Source organism: Anomalospiza imberbis, chromosome 3 (assembly GCF_031753505.1).
Source record: "Anomalospiza imberbis isolate Cuckoo-Finch-1a 21T00152 chromosome 3, ASM3175350v1, whole genome shotgun sequence".
Lineage (NCBI taxonomy): Eukaryota > Metazoa > Chordata > Aves > Passeriformes > Viduidae > Anomalospiza > Anomalospiza imberbis.
The window spans coordinates 109618884-109635389 of record NC_089683.1 but is presented as its reverse complement, the minus strand read 5'-3'; the positions used below and the strand labels follow the sequence as shown (position 1 = coordinate 109635389).

General features: G+C 42.0%; 1 long non-coding RNA gene across 1 annotated transcript; it reads right to left on the bottom strand.

Annotated features, from left to right (window-relative positions):
- Positions 1-10609: 10609 nt before the first annotated feature.
- On the bottom strand, positions 10610-13466 carry LOC137469996 (uncharacterized). The gene is made up of 2 exons (XR_010996860.1): positions 12488-13466; positions 10610-10771 (listed from the first exon to the last, which is right to left on the bottom strand). It is a non-coding gene; the product is annotated as an uncharacterized lncRNA (long non-coding RNA).
- Positions 13467-16506: the final 3040 nt, after the last annotated feature.

Genomic DNA, 16506 nt, shown 5'->3' with positions numbered 1-16506 from the left:
CATGTTCGTTTCAGTAGTAACCAGTTGCTTAGCAAAGAAGGGTCCATCTACAAATACTTTAATACTATTTATTAAATTATGGTGAATTTTAAAACATACCTAATAATAACATTAAATGTTTCAGTGTTTAACAGGTATACACATTGTTTTAACAATATCTGCAAGTCATGTGCTTTGCAACAGCTTGTTATGGCTTCATCTGTTAGGCATTTGGTATGCATTCACTTTATTTATTTCTTCAAGAAAAAAGGAATTCTCTCTAGTAAGATGCAAAGGAATGTAGCTGCATCTAATGACCAGTTAACAAATAGAATCAAGGATTTATAACAGAAGTCGAAATTTAAAGCTGTACTCACATATAGGCATAACTCACTAGGGCTTGTCTTTTACCACCTTGCTCCAAGCTCTCCAGCAGTGTGACCTCCTTCAGTCATCATCGCCTGCTGCATGAGGGGGGTGCTGCCAGCTGGGTTCCTGTTCTGACTGGCTGATAGCACAGCTGTAATGAAGAAATAGAGAAATGGCCTTGATCCATGGTACCAGGAGTGGTTGGGACTGGCAAGTAATGCATTAAATGAAGAATTTTGTGTCAGGACACAGCCTATTGGGTAAGTAATAACTTTTCCAAAGCAGACCCCTACCTTCCTCCCCTCCTACAGGCACTGTGCTCACCAGGCTATGAAGGAAACCCTTCAGTTCCTCTTTGGGAGGCAGCATCTGCTGGAAGGATTGCAAGGATGTGTTTTCTGGTAAGCTCCACCTCATGAGTGTCAGGCACTGGCTGGCTTCAGCATCTGTTTGTTTCAAAGGAATTTGAGAGCAGAGTTCATTATTCTGTTATCAGCAGATAACCTGCCTTTATTGATATATTTATTATAAATATATAAATCTGATGCTCATGAACAGTTCTGTGCATCTAGAGAAAGCTTTGCCTGGGGGATTTGTTTCTTGTTTTCTCTCACGAGGCAGAGGCTCACATTTGACATACATTGTTAAACCCAGGTGAAAACACTAATGCTTTAAGAAAAGGGAAAATTTAGAGAAGTGATTGTCCCCCTGTGCTCAACAGTAGTGCAACTGTACCACTTCTTATCCAGAGTCCAGTTTGGGGCCTTTTACTTCTTGAAAGACATTGAGGTGCTGGAGCATGTCCAGAGAAGAGCAACAGACAGTCTGGGGGAGAGTCTGCAGCAAAAGTCTGTTGAGGAGCAGTTGAGGGAGCTGGGGGAGCACAGCCTGGAGAAAAGGAGGCTCAGGTGAAATCTTTTCACTCTCTACAACTCCCTGGTGGGATGGTGGAGCCAAGTGGAGATTGACCTCTTCTCCTAGGTAACCAGCCACAGGACAAGAGGAAATGGTCTCAAGCTGCACTAAGGAAGGTTCAGGTTGAATATCAGTAAGTTTCTTCATTGAAAATCTTGTCAAGCATTGGATCAGACTGCCCAGGGAGGTAGTGAAGTCACCATCCCTGAAAGTGTTCAAGCAATGACCTGAGCTAGTGCTATGGTCTTGTTGACACGGTGATCAGCCAAAGGTTGGACTTGATGACCTTGGAGGTCTTTTCCAGCCTTAGTGGTGCTATGATTCTTTGAAAAGGCAAAAGTTATTTCTGAGCATTTAGGACAAGAGTTTAATTGCAGATTATTTTTTGCTGAAATCTTTCCTTTGGGAACATGAAACTACAAGCCATTTCATTCTGATGATTAAATAGGAGAGACCAGCCAAAGATTCCCAGGTCATGGCAGATAGTAATTTCTCTTGCTTTAAATCCCACTGTGATTGGTGAGACTCCCAGTGCAATGCTGAAGGAGGAGTGCACCTGTGTGAGGAGCTATGGCTAACCAAGCCTTACAACACCTGAAACATCTGATTCCTCCTCTAGTAACCACTGTCTATGCCATCAAGGTAGGGATATTTGTCTGAGAACTCTTAACCCAGGTATGTGCTACACACTGGCAGGTTTCTGCCCCACCATGGCAGCTAAATAGGGAATTGGCTCTTTCCATGACTAAGTGTTAAGTGAGGAGGAAACCTTTGGCCAGTGGGAAGACATAGAGAGATTAATCGAGGTTTTGTCCAATTTTTTCCTCCCCACATATTTCCACAAGTGGAACACTGTTGACTAGACACCAAGACACCAAACAGTTAAGGCAGAGATTTTTTTGGAGCATGGGTAACTGATACTGGCCTTGCAAGGCTGTTGCATACAAGACTCCGTGTTTAAGTGCCTGAATATGGATGTTGGTGCCTTGCTTCAGGCGTTTGGTCTGCAAATGCTGGTGTTGGGTATTTGCCAGGAATGGAATTGGAATCTTTTGACTTTGTGGTTTAACTCCTAGGCAGCATTTCTTCTTAGTACACTGTATCCTGTGCTTATTCATATGGAGAACAAGCATGATACTTCCAGAGGGAAAATGATTTTTAGTGATGAATGAGAATATGTGGAATTTGGGATTCTTGCATTGGACTTTTTTGATTGCTGTTGAAGAAGGAGTGTTTTATTTTCTCAATTCATCCCTTTCTTGGTTAATGCCCTTTGGAAGAGAGTTCCCTAGCATGGCTCCTTTTGCTGAGTTAATGGATGACTTTAGGGTTTCCAAACCAGAGAGTGTAACTACCCAGCCTGGTTTAGGACCTATTTGAGCTGAAGAGAAGAGCAGTTTCTGCTCTCCGGGGGAAGGCTAGCATCTTGCATTCCAAAAACACAGCATGTCAGCTAGTCTTCTCCGTCTCTGAAGTGGCAAGGAGCACATAGGAAAACCTATATGGCAGGAAAGGGCTCCTCATGTCTCTGCCTCTCTCCTGATCTCCTTGGTTTTAGCATGATTTGGTGAGAAGACGAAAGGAGATAAAGTGGACTTCTATAAAATGACTCTTGTGCCTGGGATAGGCAGTTGCCTGGCAGAGAGGCTCCTAGAAATTTATCTGAGAGAGCTCTGTGAATCTGGAGCATATTCAGAGCACACTTATCTTGAGAGAATTTTGCTGGAATAAGTGCCTGGAAAATATGCCTGAGCTGAAGGTCTTCTACAGAATTAGAAGTCCACCAAAAGGAAAAATTGGCCAAAAAGGAAAAGGAGGGCAGCAACAGCAACATTGATACAGGCAATCCTTCCCCAATGCTATAAGTTCTTGCTTCAGAGCATATGGTTGTGAGAACCTCTCCATTAAATGGTTATTGCTTTTTTTTTTCAATACAGACAAATTGTTTTTCCCCCCTCACTTCATTCTGGGAGACAGCCAAACTGTTTTAACTGAAACTTTCCCAAATAACTCAGCTCAAGACAGAGACATTGGCTAGGAAAATATAGTACCAAGCACAGAGAGTTTGGCAATGTCTTTAGTAAATGAAAGCCGAATTTCTTAATGGAAAGTGTCAGGCACCCTTAACCATAAGTAGTATTAAAATGCAGCCTATAATTAAGCAAATGAAGAGGGGGCATCTTTGCCAACTGGACCCATTTCCCAAACATTGCATTCACTTTTAAGAATCTGAAGTAGTTGCATGATATATAACAAGGTGGTTATAAAATGACATTTTGAATGTGACATGAGCTGCCACTTAAAACAGTGAATAAAGTCTTTGTTGGAAGACAGTAGGTCAAATTCAGCCACAGCAAGTCCTGGAGATCTGGGACTGTGTGAGGCTTCAGAAAGTTTGGCAAGAATTTTTCTACTGATAGTAGAAACCAATGATCTTCTGACTGTCATAGTTTTTGTAAGCAAGGTAGGAGTTACAACTAATGTCTTGTGAAAGGCAAGCTTGATAAATGGAGATCAAAAGAGGTAATCACTGCTGCTGGGATTGGGATTTTGCACTGTGTGCAATGAGCAGGCTAGGAAATACTTTTTTTGGTCTCTCCTTTAAATATAATTTCATCCTCTTCTAAAGGAGTGGACACAAGTAGCTCTAATGCAGATAGTGAGCTGAGAATGGTTGTTCATATGTCTCACTTATAGGCTCAAAATTAAGGAGATAAGAAAAGCAACTGTGTTCTTACATCCTCCATACCTTCTTGGGCTATGGTATGGTGACTGTCAAGGTCCATCTAGACATTTTCTCTTAACTAGGTTTTGGTGATTCCCTTGTTCTGTTCTGCTCTCTTCCTTTGGCACACTGGGATGCATTAGATGTGGAAAAACTAATGCTGTTTAGGTTTGTTCTGTGCTCTTGGGATCATCTTGCTTAGGGTTTACAGAGGTGCTCAGAATAAACCCTCTGGGCCGTGTGTCACATGGCAGTCGGCCACACACCGTGACACAGATTGTTCCTGCCAGTCTTTTTTTTTTCTACAGAAGAAAGATGCCAGCATTAACTAATCCATAAAGCTCCCTCATGCTGGGCATCCACCCAGTTAGAGCAGTTTAAACCTCCATGGTGTCTTAAATGCTCTTGTTGATGTTGTTGCCTTGGTGCTCCGTTTCCTCCCGGTGCTAACTCCAAGCCTTTATTGGCGCGCGGGCAGACGGCGCAGCATCGGGCGATCAGCAGAGATCACAGGGGCACTTTTGTGTTTGGAGTACAGATTTTGCTCTGGGGAAACAACCTGCCTCGGTGGAAGGGCTTTTCTCAGATCTGTTGCTCCGGTTGTTTTTTTTAGGATGTGATCCTTGCTAGTGAAACAAAGAGTATCTTAGTTGTTTTCCATTTGGGATATGGTGATGCAGGCTATGCAGTAGTTTTTTCAGAGTAGGTGAAGCTAGAATATGGCCTTATGGCTTCTATCTGGAAGAAAAGCCAGCCAAAATCCTTTGGGAATAAGTGTCTTGTGGGGATTGATCCCTGGACACAAGGCATTAGTACTCTGAGCTCGCTGATGGTGGGGAACAACCAGAGCACTAAGCAAGTCAATCACTTGGATTTCTAGAGGGGCAAGATAGAAATTACTGAGCAATTATAAGAGGTGGCAGATGACAAATAGAAATGCCTTTCTCTTAATTTTTCAGCAGATGATCTCATTTTACACCAGATCCTCAGCTGCTGTAGATCAGACTACTCCCTTGAAGCCTGTGCTGATTTGCACCTGCTACAGAGCTGGCAGTGGCATGCTTCATTTAAAAAAGAAAATAATTGTGGTTGTAGTGTAAAATCAGCTTAGTTTTGGATTAGAGAAGCTTTCAGCATTTCAGTCACTCTGGAGATTGCATGCACCACATGTTTGTGAAGTTGCAGGCTGACACACACAAGCTCCTTTCCTGTCTTTCAGGTGAATCTGTATGTTCATCTGCTTCAGCGGCTGCTTTGGAAAACTCTCAGACTTCTCCCTAAGTGTTTTTCTGCATTATTTATTTTGAAAGCAGGTACTTTAAAAAGAATTCTTACCAGACCCATTTGGCCCCATACCCTGTCCTTGAGTTTAAGTCATTCAAGTCTAATTCTGCAAACAGGTAGGAATATGAATATTGTGAGACATTGAATATGTTGTCTAATTAAGTTGCAGTTTGAAATCTGCCAAAAGATAACATTTTTTCCCCCAGATTAGCTCCTCAAAAATTGGTTTATTATCTGGTGCAGGGAATGTAACATGGGCCCCTTTATTCTGTGATCCCAATGTAATATTTTGTCTTCTCTCTCCTCTCTCTTTGCCTGTCATAACCCGCTATTTTTTTTTTCTGTATGCAGTTGAGGAGTCAGAGATGCTGCTGTTAAGACCACATCAGTTGTTCCTGGGGTGCAGGCATATGCATAGACAGAATACATTCAGCACATCATGCTGAGGGTTACTTAAAACATCCCTGTAATGCAGCTGATTTACACTGGCCCAGGGGAAGAGGTGAACTGGAATCATGAGGAAGCTCTTAAATTTAACCATGTCTTGTTCAAGGCAGAGAAAAATATTCATCCCATCAGATAGGAGAGTGGTGGTTCAACTCCTCCAGCTTTTTAAGAAGGCAAAAACAATGCACTGAATATTTACATGGAATCCCCTTAAGGACATCTGTCATGCTGGAGATTAAACTAAAAGTCTCTCCCGAGTTTAATGTTATGCCTCCAGGCAGTCTAAACCCAATAGATTTAGTTACTCTGCTCCAGATCCTAGATTACTAGCACAGGCAGTTTTTATTCTTGCCCTTATTTTCCAGAAGCATAGAACCTTTGCCTGTAAATGACTGGCTTTGTGTGGGTTTTCTAGGCCACTTCCACTTACATTTTGGAGCCTGGCCCTATCCTGGATTTGTGGTTACTGTTTTTTACATTAACCTCTAGCAGCCATGCTTTTCTTGCTTCTATCTCCATGTGGTGCATTAGGTAAGTTACTGAACTAATTTCCTCCCCTTCATTGTGGCACACATCATAGGAGCTACGTTTCCATCCATCACCTTTTATCCAGAAGATTGCATTGACTTTAGGACTTGAACTCCAACTACCACCAAAAAAAAAAAAAAAAAAACCAAAAAAACAAAACCGAACAACAAAACCCAAAAAAAACCAACAAAACAAAAACCCAAACCCTACCCATCAAGAAAAACAAAACAAAACAAAAAAACAACAAAAAAAAACCCCAACAACAACAGAATCAAACAAAAACCCCCAAAAAGCTAGCCAAAGAATAGAGAGGAAAGCAACTATTTCAATGTTATTATTTTGACTTCTAAAACCAAGTTTGCTTTCCTTACTCACTCTTGCTGTCCTGCCACCACTGAGTCTACTTGCTGTCTGCAGCAGAGATTCATTTTGCTCAGCCTGCTTACTTGTTTGTTCACTGTGTGGCCTGAATGTGGGAAGCTTGGCCACAGCATTTGAAAAAACACATTAATTTGTGGAAGAAGAGAGGATTCCTTTGAAGGAGGAAGATGCAGAGGTTCAGAAGTTTCCCCAGCAGAGGCATCACCTGGCTGGTTGACTTTACAGCCATAGATTGTGTCTCCATTAATGTAATTGAAGGAATACAGACAACAGATATTTAGGACACCTTCTGCAGGATGAAATTTCCAGTTCTCAGTTTTGACCAGTTGGTTACAAATAAGCCAGAAATGAACAGTAACTCTGTCACCAATGTCAAAATTCCCCCACTAGGAGAGGGTTTTCATCAGGAGCCTGTTGGCAGGTGTTCCACAGAGAGCAAAGGATTATCTCCTCAGAGTGACCATTTATAAATCCAGCTTTACTCATTAGATGTAAAGTTCAGTATTCTGCCAGCAACTTTCACATTTGTGAGCTGAATGTCCCATCTTGTGGCAACTCCTGCATTCTACAGTGTTCCACTTGCCCACGTATCCTTAAGGCAATCCCAGTAAATGAGGCAAGTGTGACCTCCCCCTTTCTCTCACTGTTTATCCTTGATGCTTTTAAGATACTGTATATTTGCCAATCTGATGCATTATTTTGCAGCTCCTGTGCATGTTGCTACACACAAATCTCAGATTAGACACAACAACCTCAGATCAGGCTTGCCCAGTTAATTACTTGACTTCAGTCATTAATAATGACAGATGAACATTGCTCATAACCTGTCTTCCAAGATGCTTCCAAATGAGCAGCCCCTGGTCAGTGTTACAGCTCTGCCATATATACTGTCATTCTTTCCCCTTGCTGTCTGGTTCAGCTATGAAACTTGAACCTCATCAGGCAAGCACAGAATTTGCTGGAGGACTTGAAACACCTCGTTAGCTATATAAGGGCTTTCAAGGCTCTTAACAGATTTCTCCATTAAACTCATAAATTTCTCCATAAATTCCATTTTATATTTGAATCCTAGTCAGTACCACCAACTGTGGCATCATCAAGGAATAAATTAAGATTGCAAGGAGGCTCTCCTTGCCAGTGCTTCCTATTAAAGCTCAGATGGACTAGCTTGCAGTAGGATAGGTGCTCATGCACATGTCCAGAAACACTCTCTTGCATTTTGGGCATATTTCAAGGGGAGTTGTTGCATTCTATTGGTCCAGCTGTCCCCACACATCTGAAGGGCCCTGTCCTCCCATCATTTTCCTGTACAATGCTAAAGTGTGGCTGATTATACTGCTGTCCACAGTATGCATGCATTAACCTCAAAACGGTTAAACTGCATTGGGTTTTGAGTTAAAATAAAAACAGCAGCAGCAGAGCTGTGTGTGATGACTCTTCCTGAATGAGCACCCAGAAACCACCCAAAACTCGAGTATGAGAGCAGCCAGTGGGAGTCTGTCCAGTGCAGAGACCAGAGGAAAGGCGTCAGGGGTGAAAATGCTGTCCATGTCATTTGTGCCAGAGGATCCTGGGCTCCATGAAGGTTATGATCACAGAAGTATGAGGACACATAATCCTGCAAAAAGGATGAACAGAGCAGAATTGCCCTGGTTCTGCAGGCCATTTACCTGGATGGTGGGTCCTTCTCTGCATGAGCTATGCCTTGGATAGAAGGACAAACTCAACCTACCTTTCCCCTCTCAATTGTTCATAAATTGCACAGAAACAAAGTTTATTATGCTTAGCAAGAAGGAAACAGAAGTATAAGGATAATGAGAGCAATGTCCCCCTCATGGGTATCAGCCCACAGAGCTTGTGGGCTGCTTAGGGGAAGAATAAGGTATCTTTTAAGATATATATCAGGACAGCTGTACTCAGCCTCCTCATCCTTTCCAGTCTGTTTTTTTTTTTTTTTTTTTTGTTCCATACTAACTTTTTCATCTTCAAATTCTCCTGTGGCCAGGCTTTCCCCAGTTCAGCTAAGCCTTGTCACAGCACTGCAGCCCCAGATATACCTGACAGCTCTGAAGGATGTCTGGCTTTTGGGGAGGGCTGTACTTCCAGGGCACCTACATTTCCCGGGTGTGACCAAGGGCAATGGTCCAAGTTATAAGGACCTAGCCTTGAAAACTAAGGTAAGGTCTTTAATTTGTAACTGGAAGTGCTGAAGGTGCTCACCTAAGGGTCTCAAAACCAAAAAGCTGTGACAAGAAGTCTTGATAACTAAAGAGGGATAATTCAGTGGTCCTGAATTGAGAGTAATGCAAACATGGTGCTACATCAGAAATGAGCTGTGTAAATTCCTTGTGGGGATGGGGGTGGCCCTCACCAAATCTGCTTGTATGAACGGTAGAATTTATTCTGTGAGACACGAAGAGACATGGGCAGTATTTTAAGGAGGGAAAGAAAAATTTCAAGGGTTGGAACCTGCATTTAAACTTAGCCTGCAGGAACAGTTTACATAAACAAAGCTGTGACTGTGCCATTAAGGTGGCCCCTCATGAGTTCATCCAGTTCTAATTATAAAGCCATGTTATTACACTCTGTGGAGATATCAGATACAGAATAGGAACTCAAGAGCAGTCCTAGAGGTTTCAGTCTTCACAGTTAGGTATTTCCTTGTTCTGGAATTCTTAAGAGAATGAGTCAAATAAACAGAAATGACCTAGCTCTGAATTAAACTCCGTAGCTCTCAAAGTTACGGTGCTTTCATTTCTCTTTTCCTTTCCAATTGCTCTAAGACTTTTTTTTTTCCCTTTGAGAAAGATTTAAATATACCAAAGAAGCACTATTTTCAAATTCCAAAAGGTGATTTTAAAACCTCATTAGCACGGCCAAGATGTGGAGAGCACATGCTTCACGCAAGAGGTCCGGATCACTGCTCAGCACAAATCTGCAGAGCTCCTGTGAGTTTGGGAGCGCTGCAGATTTGCACCAGCTGGATGTGCAGACTTGCCTTTCCACCAGCACATATGCTAACCCTGGCAGAGAATTGAAGCCCAGATTGTGAACTGCTTCCTCACAAGGATGAACAGCTACTCGTAAGCAGTTAAATTGACTTCACTGGGCCTCTTAGGTGAAGAGCTCCTTACTGGGGAAGAGTGCAGGGTTCGCAATGCAGCCCTTAATTTTTATCCTGTAAATAGCTGCTGGGTTTGCTCAGTGCTGTGAATGATCATCGTTTTGCAATGGATGAGAGTGGATGATGAGATCTGAGACTAAAGGAATCGATACCTGCTAACGCAAAAAGGAGAAAGAAAAATTCCTTTTACCTCAATTCCATTACCTCCCTCTAAAGAGATGTTCATTCAGCTACAGAGCAGCAAAAGCAGATATGTGGTTCTGTTTCACCAAGCCATCAAACATTATAAAAGTCAGTTATATAAACATTTGAAGCTGGTGACATTTGATTCCAGGGCTGTGTGGGCAGCCTCTTTTACAGCAGAGTTTTCTAAACAGGCAATCCAGTTTTCCAGGTAATTAAAAATGTTTGCACAGGCTAGTAGATTTATCTTTTGAAACCATTTTAGCACTAGTGCTCTCCAGAGTGGTATCAGTTGACACAGTGCATAATCTAGAAGAGACTAATTGCTGCATGATTTCTAATTTTTCTGCAGTCATGTAAATGAGCTGGAGCCTGCACAGGTGGAGCCTATTAGAGTGAATGATTTTGCTCTCATGTTGTTATCTTCATTTGCTGTTGTCTTATCAACTCAGAGTAGGGAATCTGCTGTCATGAAAAGCAGGCGAGGGAACAATGTCTGACTGAAAAGTCTTGTTTCATTATTTTTTAATTCATACAGTACTACCTGCCTAATGCAGTTTTCTGATTACCATGAGAGGCAGCCAGTAATGCAGTTTTATTCAAATAAGGGAAGCAGTGCTTTAATTTAAGTTAAGAAATCATCCACATTTCTTACCAGGCAACAAGGATTGTGATTCAATAATACATGAATTTAATAATGCATAATGGTAGACTTTGCAGGTACTAAACAGCAAGATCAGAATGAATTAGTATGCTGTGTTGTTCTACGGGAGTCCATCTCCTTTGCGCATGTGCTCTTCCTCTGAACCTGTTTTGCTTTTCCTTGAGCTGTTTCCCTAAGAGATAGGATAAACAAATTGAGTTTTAGTTCCTGAAACCCTCATTACAGATCTCCTAAAACCCTTTTAGGCTGTGTAGGAAAGACTAATAAGATACTGTGTGCAGCTGTCCTGTGTTATGCAGAAACCCAGATCTACAGCAAGGATGTCAAGTAATGCAGTATTCCATGAAGGCAGTCCTCAGGAGACCTGAGCACTAGGGCACTGCTGTGGCTCCTCTTGGGTGATCATCCCAAGATATGAGTACTCCTCTAGTTATGGATTTGGTGCTTGTTCCAGGCCTAAATAAACTCATAGCTTTGTGCCATTGTTATCTGTTAATATGAGAAGGTGTTCTCTTTCCTTGGGCTTCTACCCCCGTGGATTTCAGATAGCAATCACACTTTCATTGTGTGATGACACTATGTAGCTCTACTCAAGTTAATTTAAATTGATCTGCCTTGGGTATTAATAATATTACATGCAGGTTTCATGAGCCTTTTAAACTCTCTAGAGAATGGGGAGATGCAAGATGAGAGGAGAATCTGTATTTACATCTTCTAACTCGTGTGGCTCAGTTAGGATACGAATCCCTCAGGGCTTCCCCCTCCATTCTTTAGCACCTGAAGCTGGCAGGACTTCCTCCCTCTCACAGTTAGGACAGTCCTTGTCCTCCACCTCCATTTATCAGGTATGACCTCCAACAAGCTGTCTTTTCACACAGACCTCCTGAGCATCTGCTTTTTTCTGCTCCTTGAAAAAGGAGGCACGAGATCCTAGCAAGAATACAAAGTGGGGGTACACCTTCTCACTCAGATTCTCCTATTTTGTGGTCCTTGTGTCTTCCCTTAGGGACATTGCCCCCTGTTCCTCACCATCTCAATGCCTCTGTCTCACCCAGGGTGTCTTTTGGAAGGGTTTAGGATTGTATTATTTTGCATTTTTTTGACAGGTTTCAGTTCAGTTAGTCCTGCATTCCAGCTGGCTGGCTTTGCTGGTAGCTATCTCTGTTTTAGGTGAGAGGGATGTTGTCACCACATGAGCACCCAGACCTGAGCTCATCTGGAGGGCTGGCAGTTCAAGAAAAGAGTTTTCTGTAAGAGCACATAAGCAAGTGTGGAGCAAAGAGGGAAAAAAAAAAAGAACCATGGTCCCCATTCTGCTCTCATCAAAAGGGTATGTTGAACTCAGTTAGTTTCCATTCTGCAGCCCTCAAAAATGTTTCCTCAGTGCAGTCCCATTGGTTTAAATAGACTTATTCCTGATTCACACTGTCCTCATATGTTTATAATAAAAATTCTTACCAGAGAGTAAGTGTCATTAATACTCTGCAGATTATTCAAACTGAAATAATTTTTCAGAACAAATTCAACTTTCATCATTTATGCTTTTTGTACAGTCCTTGCATTTCACTCATCACAAGCAATAAAAACTTACTGATCAGTTTCACTTTTATTTACAATCCAATTAATTCCCTGGCACAACGACATCCTGTTTAGGTCCATGACATTGGAATGAATTGGTTTGATTTTTTTTTTTAAAGCAACCTAGTTTCATTACTATTTTTGCCTTTTTTTTTTTTTTAAGTTGATTGTCTCCTTTTATTGGCAGTTTAGGAAATAAAACATTTGTATTCCTTAATAGCATTCCTCCTAATTCTAAAATGCCTCTGGGAAAGCTCTGATTAACTGTACTACATTCAAATGTAGAATTATCTAATTACTGTTCCCATACCAAGAACTTCCAGAGGACAGGATTATGTTGTGTTTTTTTAGCTCCTTTGTGTTTGAAGAGTGCTTCTGTGTAACATCAGTGTGTACATGCTACATAGAGACGTGTGTAGGGCAGGGTGCACACATACAACAAAGACATGGGTGAAGAACCACAAAAGGTGACATTTTCTTGCTTTTTTTTCTAGGCTCTTTTGCTTAGTATTAGTTTTCTTTTCAGCAACAAATTTTGTTCGTCCTCTGTGGACAGAAGCTTGCTTGAAGTTGTAAAATAGATTTCCTCTCATATTGTCCCGTTCAATAAACCTCTTGTTCCATTGTGGAATCTGCGGAAGCCTTCTCTGGGGACAAAGCTAGAGTGTGGAATTCATTACGTATTGCCCAGTGCTCCATGTGAAGCACTCCTCCGGATTCCTTCGACACAAAAACGTGCTTTATACCATTGCAGGGGCTTTTGAAAATTTTGAAGTAAATCCAGCTCAGAGCTGGTATATCAATGGCAAATCCTCTTAGCTCTGGTTACAGGAGATCAGGATGTTATTTCAGCATTCATATTTGGGAGCTGTTCCATTAACACCTACAACAGTGGATGTGGATATATATTTGGCTGCTGTTTAGGAGGATCTGTTTGATGACTTATCCTGACGACAGGGTTTCAAATTCTGTTCTTACTTGCAGCTATGCATCTCCACGGAGGTTGCTAGTTTAATATTTCCAACATACCATCATCTCTCTGCCAAGGCAGGGACACTCAGCTCAAAGGAGGCACTCACTGTCTTAAATCATTGGCGCCATATCCTGTTAACATCCTCGTATCCCTAAAATGTCCTTATTCAGAGGTGCAGCCTTTAGATGTGGGTTTATTGCAGGGACTAGTCCTGCTCATTAGCATCAACCCATGCAGTGTCATGTGGCCCTTTTTCTTCCCCAGGTAGCTCATGGTCAGGCCAAGTAGTCCTTTTCCTAGGGCACTGTCCACAGGGAAAGATGTGAGTACGGTTTCAGAGCCACCAGTCCTTTGTACAAGGGGTTTGTAGGGTGTCCTCTAAGCAAAGAGCTGCTCAGCTGCTGCTGGGCTCAGGGATGTGGGTCGTGGAGGGGTAACTTGGAAGCCATCAAGGAAATGAGTGGTACAAACGACATCAACAGAGACACAGCCCACGAGGGGAGGGACCCAGAGAGATGGTTTTCCTTGGGAAACCCTGTTTAGAGGATTGTCAAAGCTGAATTATGTCTGTGCTGAAAGTGGTATTTCGTATTTTCTCCCAGTGTGTATGGAATGTGGGACAACTTTCCAGGCATTTTAGTTATAGCTCAGCAGTGAGTTTAAACAGATTAATATTTATCAACTTGTCATTTTTTCCCACTGCCACTGTCCTCCATCAGCTCATCTAAAAGGCTTGAAGGGCATGGAAATTTCAGCTGATTTCAAAGCTGGCTCCATGGTGAAGTGCAAGCTCTGCCAGCCCATTTCTTGCTTTGGGTCTGCACTGAGCTTTTCAAAGGTCTGTGTTCTGGGTAGCAGCAGAGATGAGAAAGACTTCTCTGTGTCCAAGCCTTTTGTAGCATGCAGTGATGGAAAGAGTTTTTACTAGGGTGATATTTGGCCAAGTAACAATATCACAGAGCAGAAGAGGTGGCAGGGAATAATGTCGCTTGTGTGATTAGCCATTTATATACTTTAACCACTTCTTAAATATGGGCATCTCTTCTTACACACCCAAAATATTATGTAGTTTAATTGAAGCGGCTATTTTCCTGATTTTCTGGAGAAAAAATTCCCTTGTTTTATAGCTTCCCTAATGAGCTGACCTTCTGTCCTCATTGTCAGCTCATCCTTCTTCTCTAACCATGACTCTTCTGATACTTGATGTTTTGCATTTGCTTTCATTTTTCCCTTGATCTTGCAAATCCTGAAGGCATGCGTTCAAAGGAAATCCTCAGTTTTCCCTTAAAAAGCCAGGCCTTCTGTCTATGGAAAAGACCGTGAAGATGTGGCCATTAGAGAGTATCACATCCATGAAAGCGTAAAAAATTAGTTTTGAACTAGAATATTTTCAGTATATCACTCATTCTCAGCTTATCCTATGATTTCTGTGTGACTCTTCTATGATTCTGAGATGCAAGAGGCTGCAAGTTTGGTTTGTTGTGTGTGTGTGTGTTAGGGAATGGACAGTGAAACTTAAAGTACTGGTTATTTTAAATGGGTTTAAGCATAAATGGTTTGAAGTTTTCTGGTTTTGTGTTCTAAAGGAGCTTAATCAGTGTCATTAAAATGCAAAGGGTTGTTTCATTGAGCTTTGAAAGTGGGAGCTGTCATGAATTGTGTTTATTACTATAGGGCGTTTGTGGTCAACACAGCCAGCCTTTGCTGCATGAACGGGGAGCCGGGGAGCCGTAGGTGTCCCTTGTCTTCAGAGATATTCCAGTGGAAACAGGAAAGGGAACACAGTCAGGGTGGGTGGAAGATGCCCTCAGAGAACAGCATGAGGCCCTTTCAATTCCCCACAGTGGGGGAATGTGCTGGATTTTGTGAAGAAGAGGTCAGTTTGTCTACAAGGGAAAAGGTAACAGGGGAGAGGGCAGAAGAAACGAAGGCATAAGGTGGAGGTGAAGATAGGCTGCAATCAGACAGCTTTGGAGGGAGAAGGAGTATTTGGAGGATGTTTCTGTGTGCCTAGAAGCCTCTCTCTTGGCAGTGTCTACAGTTGCTCTGTGAGGTTTCTTCTCTGGAATTAACCTTCTGGAGGAGAGGGGCCCCATCTGGAGCTTGTGGGGTTTGGAAAGCAGCGAAGCAGCGGCTGTCTCTGGGACTTTTCTGAATCTGTGGGGACAATTAGGCTATTTGTCTGGGTTTTGGTATTTACTTTCCTAATGTATATTTCTTCTGCACCTGTTAATTCTTCTCCTTTCCTTCATTAGTGTCTCAGCAGTGAAATTACGTGATCATGAGCTACTTCTGTCTCAGGTGATCCTTGGGTACACCAGGAGTGTTCTGGAACAACTTTTAGGATAAAGCAGTCTGGAAGAAGGATGAAGCAGAGCATTATAAAATCAGTGTTAGCATCCTTTTTTTTTTAAAGACAAAGTTGTACAATGTTTGAGTGACAAGATTCCTTCTTACAGCACAAGTCTCCATTTTATAATTTGATCTCCAGATGGCTGTAATTATTCTCAATCTGGAAAAAGTATACTAATGAAAAATTTGGAGTTTTAAATTGTATGTGATATGAACTCTCTTTTAATGGAAACAATCCTTTTTTTCCCATTTTGTTCAACAATAAATTCAGTAGGGAATTGTTGACCCTTCCTACCACAGAGGACTGATGTCATAATCTCAGCTTGGTAGATGCATCATTTGGAAATGCAGGACAACTTTTTTTCTTTAAATATCCAGGTAGAAAAGAGAAAGACTCCCTGAAGTTGGTCAGAGCACAAACTCCACGCTGGGAGAATTAGACAGTCCTCCATGAGAAGAAGACTCTTTTGTACTGTGTAGAAATAGTTGCAGGAAAGTGAAAACCAGGAATGCTGGTGTATCGAGGCACATGCTGGACAAGCAGAGACTCTCCTCTCCTGACATCAAGGGAGAGGAAACCACAGGAATGAGGCTGGCCTGTTTTGGTAGGAGGGGACAAAAAAAGAACATGAGTGATTACTCTAAATCTAGAATTCATTTTCCCTTGTAATAAAGTAGACAATCTCTTACTTCCTTTTTTTTTTTTTTTTTTTTTTCCTTTCATGTGGCTGGGACTTGCTTGATTTTGGTGCCTCCTAGCTCTGTCTTCTTGGGAGACAAGAATATGAGAGAATAAGAATTGCCCAGCTCTCTCTTGTTCTTCCTTCAGCATCTGCTCTAACAAGCCATCCAGAGGGTCCTCCTTTTCAATCTGGCAGGTCACAAAGCTTCTTTGTGGCAAGGCAGGCCCAGTGTCCTGTTCTAACTGCTGCAACTCTGCATTTTCTGTCAAATTTGTCAGGGCTTGAATGCACCATGCTCTTCAGCCAGCACCCTCAATGCAA